At 40.9% G+C, this 16693-nt stretch overlaps 1 long non-coding RNA gene across 1 annotated transcript in view; it reads right to left on the bottom strand.

The window, feature by feature from the left end:
• LOC126487788 (uncharacterized) overlaps window positions 1–15623 on the bottom strand; it is a 175066-nt gene extending 159443 nt beyond the window's left edge. The window contains exon 1 of the long non-coding RNA XR_007588497.1: window positions 14695–15623. This is a non-coding gene — a long non-coding RNA (uncharacterized lncRNA). The remainder of the gene's footprint in view (window positions 1–14694) is intronic.
• Between the last annotated feature and the right edge of the window lie 1070 nt (window positions 15624–16693).

The raw sequence follows: 16693 nt of genomic DNA, 5'->3' as shown, positions 1-16693 counted from the left end.
TGTCTTTACTCTTCTGCTGTGTCCCATGAGGTACTGTGCCACCACCAGCCTAAAAGATGGTGGGGCCAGGGACCGTGGACTGAACCCTCTGCAGCTGGGAGACAAAATAAACCTTGATCCTTATAAGTTTATGGCTTGGGAGATGGCTCAGTCAGAAAACCACTTGCCGGGTGTTCATGAAAACTTGACCTCCCTCTCTGGTCGCCATGTGAAGACACCCAGGCATTGTGGTCTACCTATATTCTTAGTGTTAGAGGGGCAGAGAAAGGTGGGGCTCACTGGCCAGCCAGCCTGGCCTACCCAGACTGCTCCTAACCACTAAGAGGCCAAGGCGAACTCACCCTGAGGAATGATACTCAAGGCTGATCTCGGGCCTCCAAGTGCATCTTCACACTTATGTGCATTCATGAACGCATGCACCCATACACCCATGCACATGTACAAATATACACACATGCACACATGCAGAATTAATTAATAAATAAGATGAATGTGCATTTATTTGCTACCCTATAGTGAACATAGCAGTTTTAACTGAAACAGACAGCAGTAAAAGTTTATTCTTGATAAACATAGAAATTAAACCCATACATCTAAATAAGTACATATGCATATAATCAAATTAACAAGTAGCGATCTTAAAGCATTTTGATTACTTCTCACTTTCATTCCAGCCTCTTTTTATAGATTTAATTTATATTTCTAAGCTCTTTTTTATTTTCCTTCAATTTTACATACAATTATTTTCAATCAATTAACAAGAAAAAGTGTATCGGCTGCCATGTACCGTGAAGAAAGCTACTGCTTTCCTTTCCTGACTCTTGGTACAGTTTCTGCACTTTTTTTTTTCCTTTAAACTCATTTGTTCCTTTCAATAAATCTGAGATAGGAAGTATCCAGCTTAAAGACTCATTTGAGGAAGGCTTCATCTCAAATTCGGTGTCCAGAGATGGGGCTTTTAGGAAGTGATCTGATATAACCGGTGGATTGGTCTATTGGAGAGATGGTGGAGATTGTGGGCAGTAGAACCTGAATGGAGAAAGTAGGGTCTTGGGAGCATTCCTTAAAAGCAGTGGTTTTTAGCCTTCCTAGTGCTGCGACCCCTTAATATACTTCCTCATAGTGTGGTGACCCCAGCCATAAAATTATTTTCATTAATGCTTCATAGCTGTAATTTTGCTACTGGTATGAATCGCAATGTAAATATCTGATATGCAGATAGTCTCGGGGTAAAAGGGTTATTCAACCCCCAAATGAGTCACCATCTGTAGTGATATTTCATTTGTATTTTAATAAATAAAGCTTACCTGAAGATCAAAGAGTAAAACAGCCACACTGGTCAATCTAACAGACCAGGCAATGGTGACACACACCTTTAATCCTAGTAACCACACTAGTTTGCCATAGAAACCAGGCACACACCTTTAATCCCAGCACTAGAGAGAAGTGTAAAACAGAAGGAGACAGCTCTCAGACACAGTCTTATTCTGAGATTCCTGGAGACAGGATCACCATTTCAGACTGAGGTGGAAGTAAGAGCCAGTGGCTGACTGTCTTGCTTTTCTGGCCTTCAGGGTGAACCCCAATATCTGTCTCTAGGTTTTTATTAATTGTGCTACAACCACCCACAAATTGATAACTACTGCTTAAAAAGGGTTTTGTTCCTGTTTGTTTGGTTGTTTTTTTTGTTTGTTTGTTTTGCTGCAGTGGGGGGGGGGGGTTTAAGACAGGGTTTCTCCGTAGCTTTAGAGCCTTGTCATGGAACTCACTCTTGTAGACCAGGCTGGACTCGAACTCACAGAGATTCACTTGCCTCTCCCTCCCAAGTGCTGGGATTAAAGGCGTGCATCACCAACACCTGGCCTTAAAAAGGCATTTTTGAACTTTTTTTATTTGTTAAGTTATTTTTATTTTCTCATGTATTATTACATACTGACCTCAGTTTCCTCTCCTTCCCCTCCTCCGAGTCCACCCCACCTCCCTTCTCCCCAGATCCAATCCCTCTCCATCTCACCTCAGAAAAGAGCAGACTCCCCAGGGACATCAATCAAACACAGCATAACAAGCTAAAATAAGACCAGGCACATGCCATCACATCAAGGCTGGCCAAGGCAATCCAGTAGGATGAAAAGGGTCCCACGAGTAGGCAAAAGAGTCAGAGACAGCCCCAGTTCCAACAGTCAGGAATCCCATAAAAACACCAAGCTACTCAGACATAGCATAAATGCAGAGGACCTAGGTCAGACCCCTATAAGCTCCCTGATCCCTGCAAGCCTCCATGAGTGTCAGCCAGTTGATTCTGTGAGCCCTGTTCTTGTGATGTCCCTGAGTGCGAGTGCTCTGTTTACCCTGATCCCTCCTCCCCATTCCCCTCCCCACCTTCCTCCCTCTCCTCCCCCTCCTCTGAATGGCCCCTGAGCTCCACAGTAACATCCCATAGGGTGCTTTCCCTTCCATGAATGATTGTTGATAAGGCTGCTCTTATGAAAATAACTACAGATGTTGTACTTACTGATTACAGTATTATATCCAATTTAGTTAATAGCATTTCACAGCCCTTCACCCTGGTTTTTAGCTCTTACTGATGGGTACAACTTGCTTCTAAACTTCTACTCTCATTTCCTAGCCATTAGGAGGCCAATTGCTTTCTCTACCACATGTTCTTCTGCCTCACCTCAGTCCCAAAAATAAATTCACCATACTGTGGATGAATACCTCTGGAACTGTGAGTCAAAATAAGCCATCTCTCTTTAGGCTGATGTAGCAGAAAGCTACACACAGTAGCAGAAAGCTGTCTAATTTTCTGCTTAATTTGTCTAAGACATTATCCTTGTTGTGCAACAGGTTCCGAGGCCTTAACATAGTTGATGCCATGTTAGAAGCACCAGGGAACCATTCTGACCTAAGAGATCACCATGTAAACCCCCAACACCTGCCAAAACAAGAACAAAGACCTAATCTACCATAGCATATGACTCTGGAAAAGTCTCTACACGCACTAACCTTATCTTACAGCTTCTGTAGGTCTGCTCATTGCTAACGGCTCTTGCTAACTGAAGCATGGTATCTAGGACACGGCTTTTATGTATAAAAGGCCAAAGAATGGTGATGCTCAGGGCCACATGGTTTGGGCAAGTTCCCCATCAGTCGGTGAACAAGGATCTCCTAGTGGCTTTAAGAACCCAAGTGTTCTCTGAAGGAGTTATTCAAGGAGTATTGCTTGGAACATTCAAGGGCTTTAAGCTCTACAATACCTCAAAGTAAAGGTGCACAAGAGCCCTTCCTCACTTAAACAAAGTCTGGTCTCCTTGTTGTACTGACTCTGTTTTAAAGACTTTCTACTCTTTGAAGTCGTGTCTTAAAGATTAATCACACATTAAGAATGTACACGCCCTAGTTCCAAGTTACAGAAAAAGGTCATACCAGAAAGGATGCTTATAAGAAATCAAAAACCAGTCACACATTATTATATCAGCACAAAAATAAAAAACTTTCTTGTTAAAAACACCGGAGGTAACATATACAGTACACATCCTAAAGTAGTCTATTTAAAAAAAAAAAAAAAAAAAAAACAGTGAATGAGCAAAGCACCCACCTTCTGGAGCTCACATACATCCCTTTTTCTTCATCAGAATATCATATAAAATAATGTTTCTGGGGGCAAAGGGAACGTCAGTGAAAACAATGGTCCATCTTTAGTAGTCCATGCAGGTTTCCTGCTGCTAATAAAAGTTTCTATTTCTGTTACTATCTCTGGATTTTTTTACTCCTCCTGATGGTAGCTTTGCTACTATCTGCCACAAGACAGAGTTGACGGATAGTAGAGAATTCTGTCTCCTTTATGGACAGCAACTCTGAAAGGTTTAATATTTAACATTCCTTTCCTGAACAAATATGTCAAGTGTGGATAAATATCACTACAATGCTCATTTCAAACTATAATTTATATAATATATGAGGGGAAGGAGCTAACATGGAAATAAAACTGAAAGAGGAGAGAATATATGATGGCTGACTTCAACTTGATTCTATAATCTGCTTAACCACCCCAGGGCCTGTTGGCATGGATTCAAACCCTAGTCTCACATGACCTTCTGGAACCATGAATCACTATTCCATGACACTCCTCAATATTGCATTGTTCAAAACTGCAAAACCAAGTGAACAATACTGTCAAGTTCTGCTGCATGTTCCCATCTTCCCAATGGAGCCTGGCCTGCTTGTGCTATACAGTTACATCTGTTTTCCTTCTTGGCTGCGATGAACCAGCGTGCCACAGTCTTGGACTTTAAAGCCAACTTATAACAAAGACAAACTAGTTTCATTCCTGTGTATGATTAAATCTCTGTTTCTCAAAGATTGGGCTGTGCCTCACCTGTAACCTTAGCTACAAATGATTCTACATTGCCTGGTCTGGAAAACAGCAACTATAACTTTGTTTCAAATGTATGATCACTTTACCACTATGCCGCTGTTTGTTTCAGGAGGCTGTTATGACCACCTTACAACTATGCCGTTGTTTCAGGAGGCTGTTATGACCACCTTACACCTATGCCATTGTTTTAGGAGGTTGTTATGACTGTCTCGAAACTCTACCTTTGTTTGAAGGGGGATTTTGACAACCTGATGTTGTGACCACCTTATTATGCTCTGCTTCTGTAAAACTGCCTATTTGCATATCAAACTCTCCATTTGGAAACATTCTACCCCTAAGCTATAATGTACTGCTGGCAAGGAAGGTACCAGGTCTCATTACAGATGGTTGTGAGCCACCATGTGGCTGTTGGGAGTTGAACTCCGGACCTCTGGAAGAGCAGCCAATGCTCTTACCCTCTGAGTCATCTCTCCAGCCCCCACCCCTAAGCTATAAAAACCTTTATCTTGTCCATGTCCAATGCTGACCACTTGAACACCACTTTAGGGAGAGGCAGCCTGTGTACATGATTTTTTTTTCCTCAAGGATTGTTTTAGTTAATTGCTTTAATTAATTTTGGCCATGATAATTTGGGTTTGTGGTCTTTCTCCTCACATCTGTAGGATTAACCACTGACCCAGAGGAAATACTTGTTTTTCTGCAGAAAATTTCTTCAACTGCATTCTCAGTTCAGACTTTCAGATACACTCACATTATGTTAGAGACTTTGATGGGATGATCTGGCTCTTGGGGCCTATTTCCTATTGTCTCAAGGCAGAGATGTAAGTCTCTCTTCACAATTATAGCTTTTTTTTTAACACCTACCTTGGTTCAACTTTATAATCTATCATGTTCTTTTTTTTAACCCATCTGCACATTTCCTATACCATTTTGTCCAATTTTTTGCTCTTTTTCACTATAGACATAGATAGGCACAGTAAGTAGTATCCATGCTACAGCCAGAAATCACTTCTATTTTGAAATTTTTTCTGCTTAAAAAAAATTAATCTGAGAGCTTCCCCTGCCCACCATAGGCTGTAACACTTGGAAGAGCAGGCCCTGCACCTTCCCCTTCCCTGGGTAGTACACTAGAGCCAACCATGTTAGTGGAGGTGTGGGTGAACCAGCCCAGAAGTTGTGAGGATGGAAGAGCTGTCCCCATTTCTCATCTGTCTTGTGGAGGCAGCATGGATGGGGGAAAGATGATCTCCGCATGCTGTAAGAATTCCTACAGCCAGTAGCCTTTAAGTTACCTGCCCACCTGGGCGTGGCCTTTTATACTATTATGCCAATGTAAAGCACGTGTCCACTCTCTTTTCCAGGTGCAGGATTCGGCTGCTGTTCTCCGTTGCAGCAGAGGATATTGACTTGTGAGTCTACCCCTAAATAAATAACCCTCTATTATTCTCAATTCTGAGGTAGTGTGGGATTTCTTTTAAGTATCCTTCTTCATCTGGTACCCAATGTGGATGTGGGAAGTCCTTCTTTATATGTGTTGCTTTTATTAGTTAACGAATAAAGAAACTGCCTTGGCCTGTTGATAGGGCAGAACTTAGGTAGGTGGGAAAACTAAACCAAATGCTAGGAGGAAAAAAGGGTAGAATCAGATAAAGATGCCATGGAGTCGCTGCCAGAGAAAGATGTGCTAAAACTCTGCTGGTAGGCCACGGCCTCGCGGTGATGCACAGATTACTAAAAATGGGTTAAATTAGTATAAGAGTTAGTCAATAAGAAGTTAGAGCTAATGTGTCAAGCAGTGTTTTAATTAATATAGCTTTTGTGGGATTATTTCGGGTCTAAGCTAGCCAAGCGGCTGGGAACAAACAAGCGACCCTTTCCTCAACATCCCCACACTCACTTCTATGAATCAAAGACTGAAGAATATAGGAGAGCTAGCCCTGAGGTCACAAGATCAAAATAGCAGGCCCTGCACCTTGCTTGGACAGCACAACAGAACCAACCCTGTTGGCAGAGATATGGGTGAGCCTACCCCAAAGCTGTGAGCATGAGAGAGCTGTCGCCATTTCTCATCTGTCTTATGATGGCATGGGTGAGAGAAAGATGCCCTCCTCACTCCCCTCAATGCCTGACTCTGCCTCTCACAAGCCGCATCTCTCGGGAGAGCACACCCTGCACATAGCCTGAGCAGCACAATAGTGCCAACCCTGTTGGTGGAGGTGTGGGTGAGCCAGCCCTAAAGTGCACCATCATGGACTCGAACCCTCTGAAACTGTAAATCCAATTAAACACTTCCTTTCATAAGTGACCTTGGTCATGGAGTTTTGTCACGACACTAGAAACGTATTAAGACAGTCTCTAAAATTGCCTAAGTCAACTCTCTACATTAAATATATACAGAGATAATTATGATGTGGAGACTTCCTATGCGCTTTGTTTTCTAAAGAGCTCTCTTACACAGTTTAAAACATGCAATGTTTCAATCTTTTAAGATGAACCAATTATAAACATCTGCTACATAATACTGTACTTACAATTGATGTATATATGCTTTTACCCATCATAAAAGAGATTAAATGTAGTGTAATAAATGAGGCCACAATACTTCAAACAATAGAAGGGTCATTGAGATAAGTATGCAAACTCCTAGCCCTCTTGAAAATGACATTTATTTTAATATAGAAGTTCTAAGGTTTTTAAGTTCTTTGATTACTTTGTTGTGGTCTAAAATAAATGGTATTTTGCTATACATTAATTTCCCCCACTAGAAAGCATGGAACTTTGCATAGAAATTAAGGTTTTATTAAGATTAGATTTTTTTAAGATGGATATCAACTGCTAAATTAAAGGACGTGAATTTGAAAGCATGCTACTGCTATTCTCTATAGAGCTGAGAGTGCACGGTCCAGTGTAAATATCACCAGAATTGCAGGTTTAATATTCAGAGTTATCGCCAGAGTCACAAATACAACAGAAGCTATTATGTCTACGAAACCTTGAAAGTGTGAACGGGGAGTCTTTCCAGCATAATATGAATTACTAGAAACGGAGCGAGTTACAAATACGTCCCCAGCCCAAGGTTACAAGACTCGTGAATTACTGCACCTAAAAACCCCCAAAGCCCTAGCCTAGATATTATTATAAACTTCATCTACTTTGTTGTTATGCACAGAACTATTTATAATATAGAAATAATCTATTTGGGATTTTTCCCTTGTAATTCCAGGATTCATAATAGTTCTAATTTGTTTCTCAAACTACCCTTGAGAAAATACACACATTAACAAGATCATAAGAAAGTCACTGAAGAATTGTTGCTAAGCCACATCAATGAAATCCAGCCTACATTGACGATTTATTAGTATATGAGTCAATGAAATAGGCAACAGGGTGATTTTTCCCCCTTGGGTTAGATGCTGTATATGAGTCTGGCTTCTCTAACACTTCCCAGACAAACTGATAAATAAAGTCAATCCTATCTTACTGTTTTCTATGTCCGTTGTTTATTTGGAAATAAAGGTATGTTCTCCCTAAAAATAAAAACTATAGAGATGTACACCAACAAAAAGTTGCTGGATTTCTGTTGTAAATATTTTTACCATATTCTAAACTTACCTTAGTCTAAGCTTTCCTTATTTTTGTGTTTGTGGATCATCTATCATTCCTCTTATCGAAGAAAGAAAAAATATCTGTTTCTCAAATGCTTTTGATGCCGGAGCCCTTAGTTAAAGAGAAACAGGCTCATGATGTTTGATCATTTGCATGGTACATGCCATGACAGTTTCTCCTTACCGTTTTAGAAATTAGTAGGTTGTGTTTCAGAAGATGTCATCAAAAAATAAGACTGCAAATTTGAAATTTTATTATGAATAGTGTTTTAGAAATGACATCATAATGTGAAGAAAATTTTTAAACATATCAAGCATTTGCTTTGCCATTTTCTCAGATCAGCTACAGCCCATCCCGTGTTCCATGCGAGTTCTATTCACTGCTGTTGCACGTGGCATGTGTCTCCAGGGGATAACTAATTGTTCTGACTCCCTCTCCTCTAGCTTATGTGTTAGTAGGATGAAGGGGTGGTAGAAAAGTGAGGGGGAGGAGAACTGGAGGGTGTTAAAAATAGCAAATTCTAATAACACACAGTGGTGAAGTTAATGTTTCTTTTTGACTTCAAATACAAGATTAAGTTTTAGAATAAGATTTGCCACAATACTTAAAAGTCTTCCTATAGGGAAAAAAAAAGAGCAAAAGCAACTATTTTCTCCTAGTTAAAAAGTTTCCTAACAATCAAGAACCACCTGGCAAAAAATATGATTCTCACCTTAGAAAAGTTTAATAATTGACTTACTCCTTCTATCTCTCAATCAACAAATAGTCAACAGTGTTCTTTACTATGGATCACTATGTTATGGATTTACTATGGATTACTATGTTATGACTGTTCCCATGTCATAACAAAGCTGAGAACAATACACATATCCCAAGCTTAAGGGGGGAAAAAAGCAGGAAATAAAAAACTAATAACTTGGTGCCAGGCATCTACCATTTTCAGATGGGAGGGTGGGCTTTTTTTTAGGAAGAAGAAAGACTTTTGTCCCAATTTTTGTCTTTTAGTTTCGTTATAAGTCCAAGCCTTACTATGTAGCCCCAGGCTGACCTCAAACTTGTGATCTTTCTATTTTAGCCTCCTCAGTACTGAAACAGTAGGTATGTATCATCACATTCATCTCAAAAAAGCTTTCCTGAGCTGATATTTGTTCCAGGATCTAGATTTTGAAAAAAGGAAGTAAATCACACAAATATGTGAGGAAGGACATTCCAAGACATAGAAAAAGCAGATGCAAAGGCACGGAGGTCAACAGACAGCAACGAGAGGGAGTCAAGGAAGAGTGACAAAATCAGAGTGCAGTCCAATAAGCTAGACAAAGCAAAGTCCCCAAACCCTACAGATCATCATAAAAGTCATGATTCCTGCTAAGGTAAGAAAGAAGTGGGTGTAGAACAATAATTCCTACTTGAAGTATAAATCAGCTATTTGAACCCCAAGTTCAGTTGTAAGTTTGTTAAGTGCACCTCAAACTTTTAAAGCAGGCTGGAGAGGTTCATTAGAGATGGTGTTAACAGAAGCAAGAGCCTAGGACTGGATAAGATGAGCAAAACTAGAGAGACAAGGACATCGGAAAAACTAAAGAGGAAACAAAAGCCAGGAGGGCAGAGAGCCTGCGTACAGATGAGTGTGGCCCCAGTGTTGTGTCCAAATCACACCACATAGAGTCACCGGGAAAGGGAATCTCAATTGAGGAACTGTCTCCATCAGATTGGTGTGTGGGAATGTCTGTAAGAAAGTCTCTTGATAAATGATGGATGTGGGAAGGTACGTGATCCTGGGTTGTAAAAGAAAGCAAGGTGAGCAAGCCATGGAGATCAAGTGAGTAAGCAGCTTTCCTCAATAGCCTCTGCTTCAGTTCCTGTCTCCTGGTTCCTACCTTGATGTCCCACCATGACTTTCCTGACTGAGGGACAATAACCCGTATGTCACCCTACCTGGTTCCTACCTTGAAGTCCCACCATGACTTTCCTGAGTGATGGACTATAACCCGTACATCACCCTTTCCTCTCCCAACTTGCTTTTGGTTATAGTGTCTATGGATCAACAGATAGGAAGTAGAAGGTGAGGTTGGGTGCAGAAAGAAATCAGATCTGGAGGCAAAGGATGCAACTGTGTGAGACACAGGTACTGATGGCCCAGGAATGATGATGGAGTCAGGCCACATGAGGATGGATACCAGACAATACACTTCAGCATCTGCACAGCTATCAATGGCCTTAACAAGAGACTGACACAAGATGCTGGGGGGAAATGGAACCACTGCTGGCCTCGTTTAAGGGAAAGCTGAGGTGAAAGGGTTTATAGAGACAGCACCTCTGGAAAGTTAAGGGGAAAAAATGGTATTCTTCTCTGTATTCTTCTGTCTTCTTCTCCCCTTAAAACTCATTTTCTCTTTCTTCTGTCCAATTTTCCACAGGCAATGGCTTTCCTATATCCAGTAAGTAAAGAAAGTCTCCAGTGATTAGCTCTCCATCCACACTTCTGCGGGGGAACATTCCACTCTCGTTCTTTCTTCTGCCACACGGAACAGCTTTGGAGTTAACTAAACCTGTCTTAGAGTCCTTTGCTTCTTCCTGTTATATCATTCCCTGGGCTTTCACGCCATGATATCAAAGTCAAGTATAAAGTCACCTGGAATCTATCACTGCGTATCTAGCCTGTGGTACTTATTTATAGCATCATCACCTGAAAGAGTTAAACAATCTAGGGGCCCTACCTCTGAGAGTTTGATTTTATTAGTCTTGTGCAATTCAAAGGGACCAGGACTTTTTGCATCTGCATAGGTAAGATTAATGTACAAGCAAGGTTGATGGCCCTAAATGCTATCAAAGTCCTTCTTCTGAGACCCACAGCATGTAATTTAGCATCAAAACTTCTGGTCTTGAACATTTACTTTTCTGTGGACCAGAATTATGCTAGTCTTTGCACCCCAGTGACTGCTTCAAGAAAAAAGGAAAGAAAGAAAGAAAGAAAGAAAGAAAGAAAGAAAGAAAGAAAGAAAGAAAGGAAGGAAGGAAAGAAAGAAAATAGAAAATTCTTTGACATGTGGCTTTTGATGAAACGGGGGAGGAATCCTTTCTGTTTATATGTATAAGTTGTTTCTAATGAGATAAGAAAATCAGAAGTAGTGCAGGAAGAAAGAAAACAATACAGTTAGATGTGCAGATGTGTCCGTGTGATGCTAGGATGTTTGAAGCCAGAAATGATTCCTGAGACCTGCACACAGGACACACGGACACATGGATACACATACACACACACACACACACACACACACACACACACATCTCTGGGCAATTTTTTTTTTACAAAAGTAACAAAATGCGGAACCTGTCATGCCTTCTCCCCAGTGTTCTGAAAGTATCAACATAGATGAAGCGTTTCTAAACCCACCCTAGAACCCACTGCTTCCTAACTCTGCTGATCTGATAGTGTGTTAGCACTTCCCAACTTTGCTCTCCCAACCTAATCCCAAACCACAGTTGTTTAAATAGGGGACTCTCCTTTGCAGGGCTTTGCCATAGGAATGCCCTTCGTTCTGTTAGTGAGACTCCATTTCCTTCTTACTCATTTGAAAGCAGCCATGAGATGAAAATAAGAAAAGTAAATACAATAAAATAAGATTGGGAAGACGCCCTGTGAGTCCTGCAGGGCTGTGTGCAGGCCCCAAATCATTTTACCAGTACCGCCTACAATTCTGGTTTTTTATCCTCAGGTAAATCTTAACTATAAATCTGTGGTCAGATTAGAGGGAATATATGTTGATTTTGCAATTAAATGAACAAAATCTGAATTTTAGGTTCAACTGGATATAGAAGATTCCATTTTCATTAAATGTATAACGGTACTTATAAAAAGGGATCAGAACATTCCATGCCCAGATCACTGGTAAGTCAGAGAAAAGAAGGGGAAAATTAAGAAAACCTGGCCTAGTGTTGAATGTACAATACCCAAAGCTGCCAGGAATAGTTCTTTGAACTTCCAGGGAACTTCGTATTTAAACCACTGATTTCAAAGGCTTCTAAAATTCCTGGTGTAAAAGAGTAAAGGTGTTTGGGAAAGTTGGCCATTTTGAAAATAATGCTATTTGTTGGGGTTCTAGCAATCAGGCTCATTTTGAAGCTAAACAAGAAAGATCATTTTTCTCTTTTTAGGTCAGAATTGATTTTCCCTCTTCTCTGTTTGGGTATAATGAGGTGTGTTGTCTCTGCTGCTGCTTCTCTGGCTTGTGCAAACAATGGAGGAACCCCCAGTCCTGGCCATCTGTCTGACTGTGACTGACTCTTGCGTAGGCAGTTTCCACATTCCACTTGTAACTTTTTACAAAAGCTGTTATTTTTGAATGGATGCTGGTTTTAATGTCTGCCTCACACAGCCAGAAACAGAAGCAATCATTTCCAGGAGCTGCTCAGACAATGTAACTGAAGGGAGGGCACTGACAAACAGGACAGGTTGGAAGGTGTTTAATATTGTCACTCTGTCTTCTGTTTGTCATGAGAATTTCCCCTAAAGAAATTGATTTTAGCCAGTAATAGTTTATCAGATATCTTTTTGGTCTTTGTCCTATGCATGCATCCTTTACAGATACACGCATATCTTTTTACAGATACAGTCTAAAATATTTCTAAAAGTGGGCCATTTTGCATACAGTATCTTATTTTTTCCACTTAAAAATAAAACATAAACATCTTGCTATGGTATTTTCGTCTACAGGTCCTGAGCGGGGTGCACACCTGCAACCTCAGCCCTCAGAAGCGAGGAGCATAAGGATGACAGTTTTGAGGCCAGCCATTTCAATGCCTATGTATGATACATAATGATCCGATAAGATAATTAGCTACCCATAACCTACAAGACATCCTTATGGCAAAATTGTTCAAGATGTCATGCATTAAACTCTAGTTTGATCCTAGGCAAACTATGTCCACTGATGCAATTATGTTATGCAGCTAAGATAACTCAGCACACAATTACACAAAAGCATTTTCTTATTGAAATCTATTTTCATAGATTTACCCAATGTGCAATATACTTGGGACTAAGGGGCAAAAATAAAGAAGTTTGAGAAATAGAAATGAATATTTACTGAGCACTAATATTTCTAGAATTGAGGCTAGAATATGCTAGTTCACACATTCTCACAAGGAGATTATAAAGTAGATTTTACTAACCTCAAGATTAAAGGATATGGCAGAAATAAAGACATTAAGTAAGGTACTCACAATAGTGTTAGGCAATACGAAATGAGCACTGGAACTCAGTCTTTCCCTAAAAGAGGCTTTCTTCTGGGCTCCCAAATCATGACCTCAAGTTACAAAGGCTCGGCATTGTCTTATGCTTGCCCCCACTAGCTCTTAGAACTTACTTTAACCTGTTTCTCTTCATCTTCCGTTGCCTCGGGGCTTCTTACCTTTCTTTCATTCTGTATGTCCTGGGTGTCTGGCAACTACCTGGTTGGCTGGCCCCAGTGTCTCCCTCTCTTTCTCCTCTTTTGTTTTCTCCCTAAATTCCTCCTCCTATTATCCTCTCTGCCCATTGTCCCAACCTATCCCTCTATTGTCTAGCTTCTGGCCAGTCAGCTTTTTATTAGATCAATCAGGTACCTTAGGCAGGCAAAGCAACACATCTTTACATAGTTAAACAAATGCAGCATAAACAAATGCCACACATCTTTACATGGTTAAAGTAATGTTCCACAATGGTTCCCTGTCGTCACCTGATATCTTTACACTACCATAAACAATGTTCTTCATGGACTATTGGAATGCTCACTGTGGCTTTGTGTTGACTGGAAAGACAGACACAAATACGCATATGTTAGGAAATACAAAATTGAGGACTGGAACTCAGCAGTTTTCTGTCTGTCTTCATCATCTCTTTACAACGCCGTAAACAATGATCCTCATGAATATTAGAATGTTTGACTGGCTTTGTGTTCATTGGAAAGGCATACACACACACACACACACACACACACACACACGCATATGAAGGTTCACTGGCCAAAACAGTCTCCACAAACACTGCTTTCCTTGGTAATTTCTCTATAGAACGGTGAAATAATTTTCCCAACAAAGTCCATTTTTCAACTCCATTAATATAAAGCAAAACAAACTTAATCAAACATGTGAAGTAATTTTACTGATGAAAATACAATCATGCTTTCTGGTAGGAAACAACCAAGAGCGACGTTTGGCTTCACAGAACACTCTGCCATCGGGAGTTCTCAGTGGATGTTATCCTGGACAAATGGTATTAGTCATCCTCATCCGAATATCAGACACAGGAATAACCCTCAAATCAATTAAAGATAGCTGGCTCTAAAAAATAACTGCGATACATTGCCAGCTCGGAAAATGATCCAGGGATCGCTGCAATTGTGCCTGAAAGCATCTGGATAACTTATATTTCAATATGTCTAAAAGTCTGTTCATTTGTTTAATGTTTGCTTTATTATTTCTTTTGAGGAACGTCTTGGTTAAGTCTTGTATTTATATCATTTCTACCCGACAATCTCTCCCCTCCAGCTCCTTCCCTACCCACCACCTTCAGCTTTATAACCTTTTCAATTATTATTCTTATAATACACAGAGAGAGAGAGAGAGAGAGAGAGAGAGAGAGAGAGAGAGAGAGAGAAGTACATATAAAAACATCTTGTTGAGAGCTGCTCATATGTTTCTGTGTTTAGAGACAACCACTGGAACTGGCTTACCTAGATTGGGGCTCCTCTCTGCAGAAATCCGGTCTTCCCTTTTTCAGGAGTCATTACTTGCTTGTAGCTCTTCATCACAACAATGTGATCTTGTGAGATCTAGCAATGTGGCCTTGTGAGATTTCCCACTTCCATGCTGGGCATCGACAACTTTTATCATTGTACAGGTCCTGTTTAGGTGGCCATATTGCTAATATTTCATGGTGTTGTGTGATAAAACTTTTCCTCACACTCGTTTCCTCATGCCAGATAGGGAACCCACAACAATCCAATATACAGAAACCACCAAAGTCCAACTTGGTGGACTGTTGAGGGCTGTGGACCCCCGGCTCTGAGTTTCCTGTAAACACTTGTTATGCTTGCAGCTGCTCTGAGCAAAGCAACCTGTTTTCCTGTGTTTGCAGCTGCTCTGAGCACGAGACCCTCCGGAGTTCCTGATGGCAGGGGAGTGGTTTCTGGTGGGTTTTGCTGGGACGTGGCTGTCAGTTAAGGATCCCTATATAAGCTGCCCTGGAACACAATAAAGGGGGCATTCTTGTTTCAAGGATGACCGTGTCCCCATGCCTCTGTCTCTGTGTGTCTTTGTGTTTTCAAATCTCCAGCCTAGTTCCCGGCTCGCGTACAGAACTGCTGTACAGGCAGAGTACAGTGGACCAATGAGTTTTATAAGGGTTACTTACAAAAACAGAAATAATGCAAAGGCAGTTGCACCCCCAAGGTCTACCCTAGCCTGGGAGACGGCTCACCCAGCTGTGAAACTGGACCACACTGCACAGCCTGCAGGCAGCTCCGGGGCTTGGAGAGTGTCCTTTCCAAGTGCCTCCGTTGGTCTAAATCTCTTCCAGGCAGCTCCTCTTGTCTCGGTCTTCATAGCAGCTCAGCTGGTGTGAGAGTCTTCCTTGCAGCTGGGTTCTGCTTCCTCTGGTAGGGAGAGGCTTGGTGAATCTAGTCATATTCAGAGAGTTCTTGGTGGTGGTGGTGGTGTTTACCTCCCTTCTTAAGGAGCTCCCTCGCAGGATGGAATGTTTTTGTCTCCAAGGAAACTGGTATTCAATGCAAGGGTGCAGCTCCCTGCCTTATATAGAAGAGATTATCTCATAATAGATGTACCGATCCTCTGGCCATTATAATATTTTACACACTTTTCTGGGGTGTTCCTTGAATCTTAGGTGTAGAAATTGTGTTGTAGATGTATTGTGCTAACTAGCTTTTATCTCAACTTAACACAGGCAAGAATTATCTGAAAAGAGGGAGCCAGAATTGAAAATGCCTCCCCAAGATAAGCCTGTAGACAATCTTGCTGGGTATTTTATTAGTGAACCTTAAACCTGGAGTCCATCCCTCTATGAAATCCTGCCAGAATGGATGGCACTAAATAATACCAACAAAAGACTGGAGAAAGTCCAGATGTGACTTCCGCTGAACTCACAAGAGTCTTCACTCTCTTTCATAGAGGGAGTGGGTAGCCATGAACTGGGAAGAACTCAAGTAGCCATGTAGCCTTAAAGGAAATTCTTGGACCTGGAAACAAACTAAATGTTCCTCGACCAAAGAATGGATAAGGAAAACGTGCTACATTTACACAATAGAGTACTACACAGCAGAAAAAAATAATGACATCTTGAAATTTGTGGGCAAATGGATGGATTTAGAAAACATCATTTTGAGTGAGTTAACCCAGTCCCAGAAGACAAATATCATATGCAATCACTCATAAGTGACTTTTAGGCATAAAGCAAAGAAAACCAGCCTACAATTCACAATCCTAGAGAACCTAGACAACAATGAGGACCCTAAGATCTAATCTACATGGGAAGTAGAAAAAAGACATGATCTCCTGAGTAAATTGGGAGCATGGGGACCATGCGTGGGAGAGGGTAGAAGGGGAGGGGAGAGGATGGAAGGGGAGTGAAGAAAAATATATAGCACAATAAAAACAATTAAAAATAGCTTTTAATTAAAAAAGGAAGTGCTTTGGGATGAATAACTGAAGCCTCCT

Source organism: Alexandromys fortis, unplaced genomic scaffold (assembly GCF_014885135.2).
Source record: "Alexandromys fortis isolate MF-2015 unplaced genomic scaffold, M_Fortis_MF-2015_v1.1 scaffold_8_1_9099942, whole genome shotgun sequence".
Classification (NCBI taxonomy): domain Eukaryota; kingdom Metazoa; phylum Chordata; class Mammalia; order Rodentia; family Cricetidae; genus Alexandromys; species Alexandromys fortis.
This window is presented reverse-complemented; position numbering and strand designations above follow the sequence as displayed.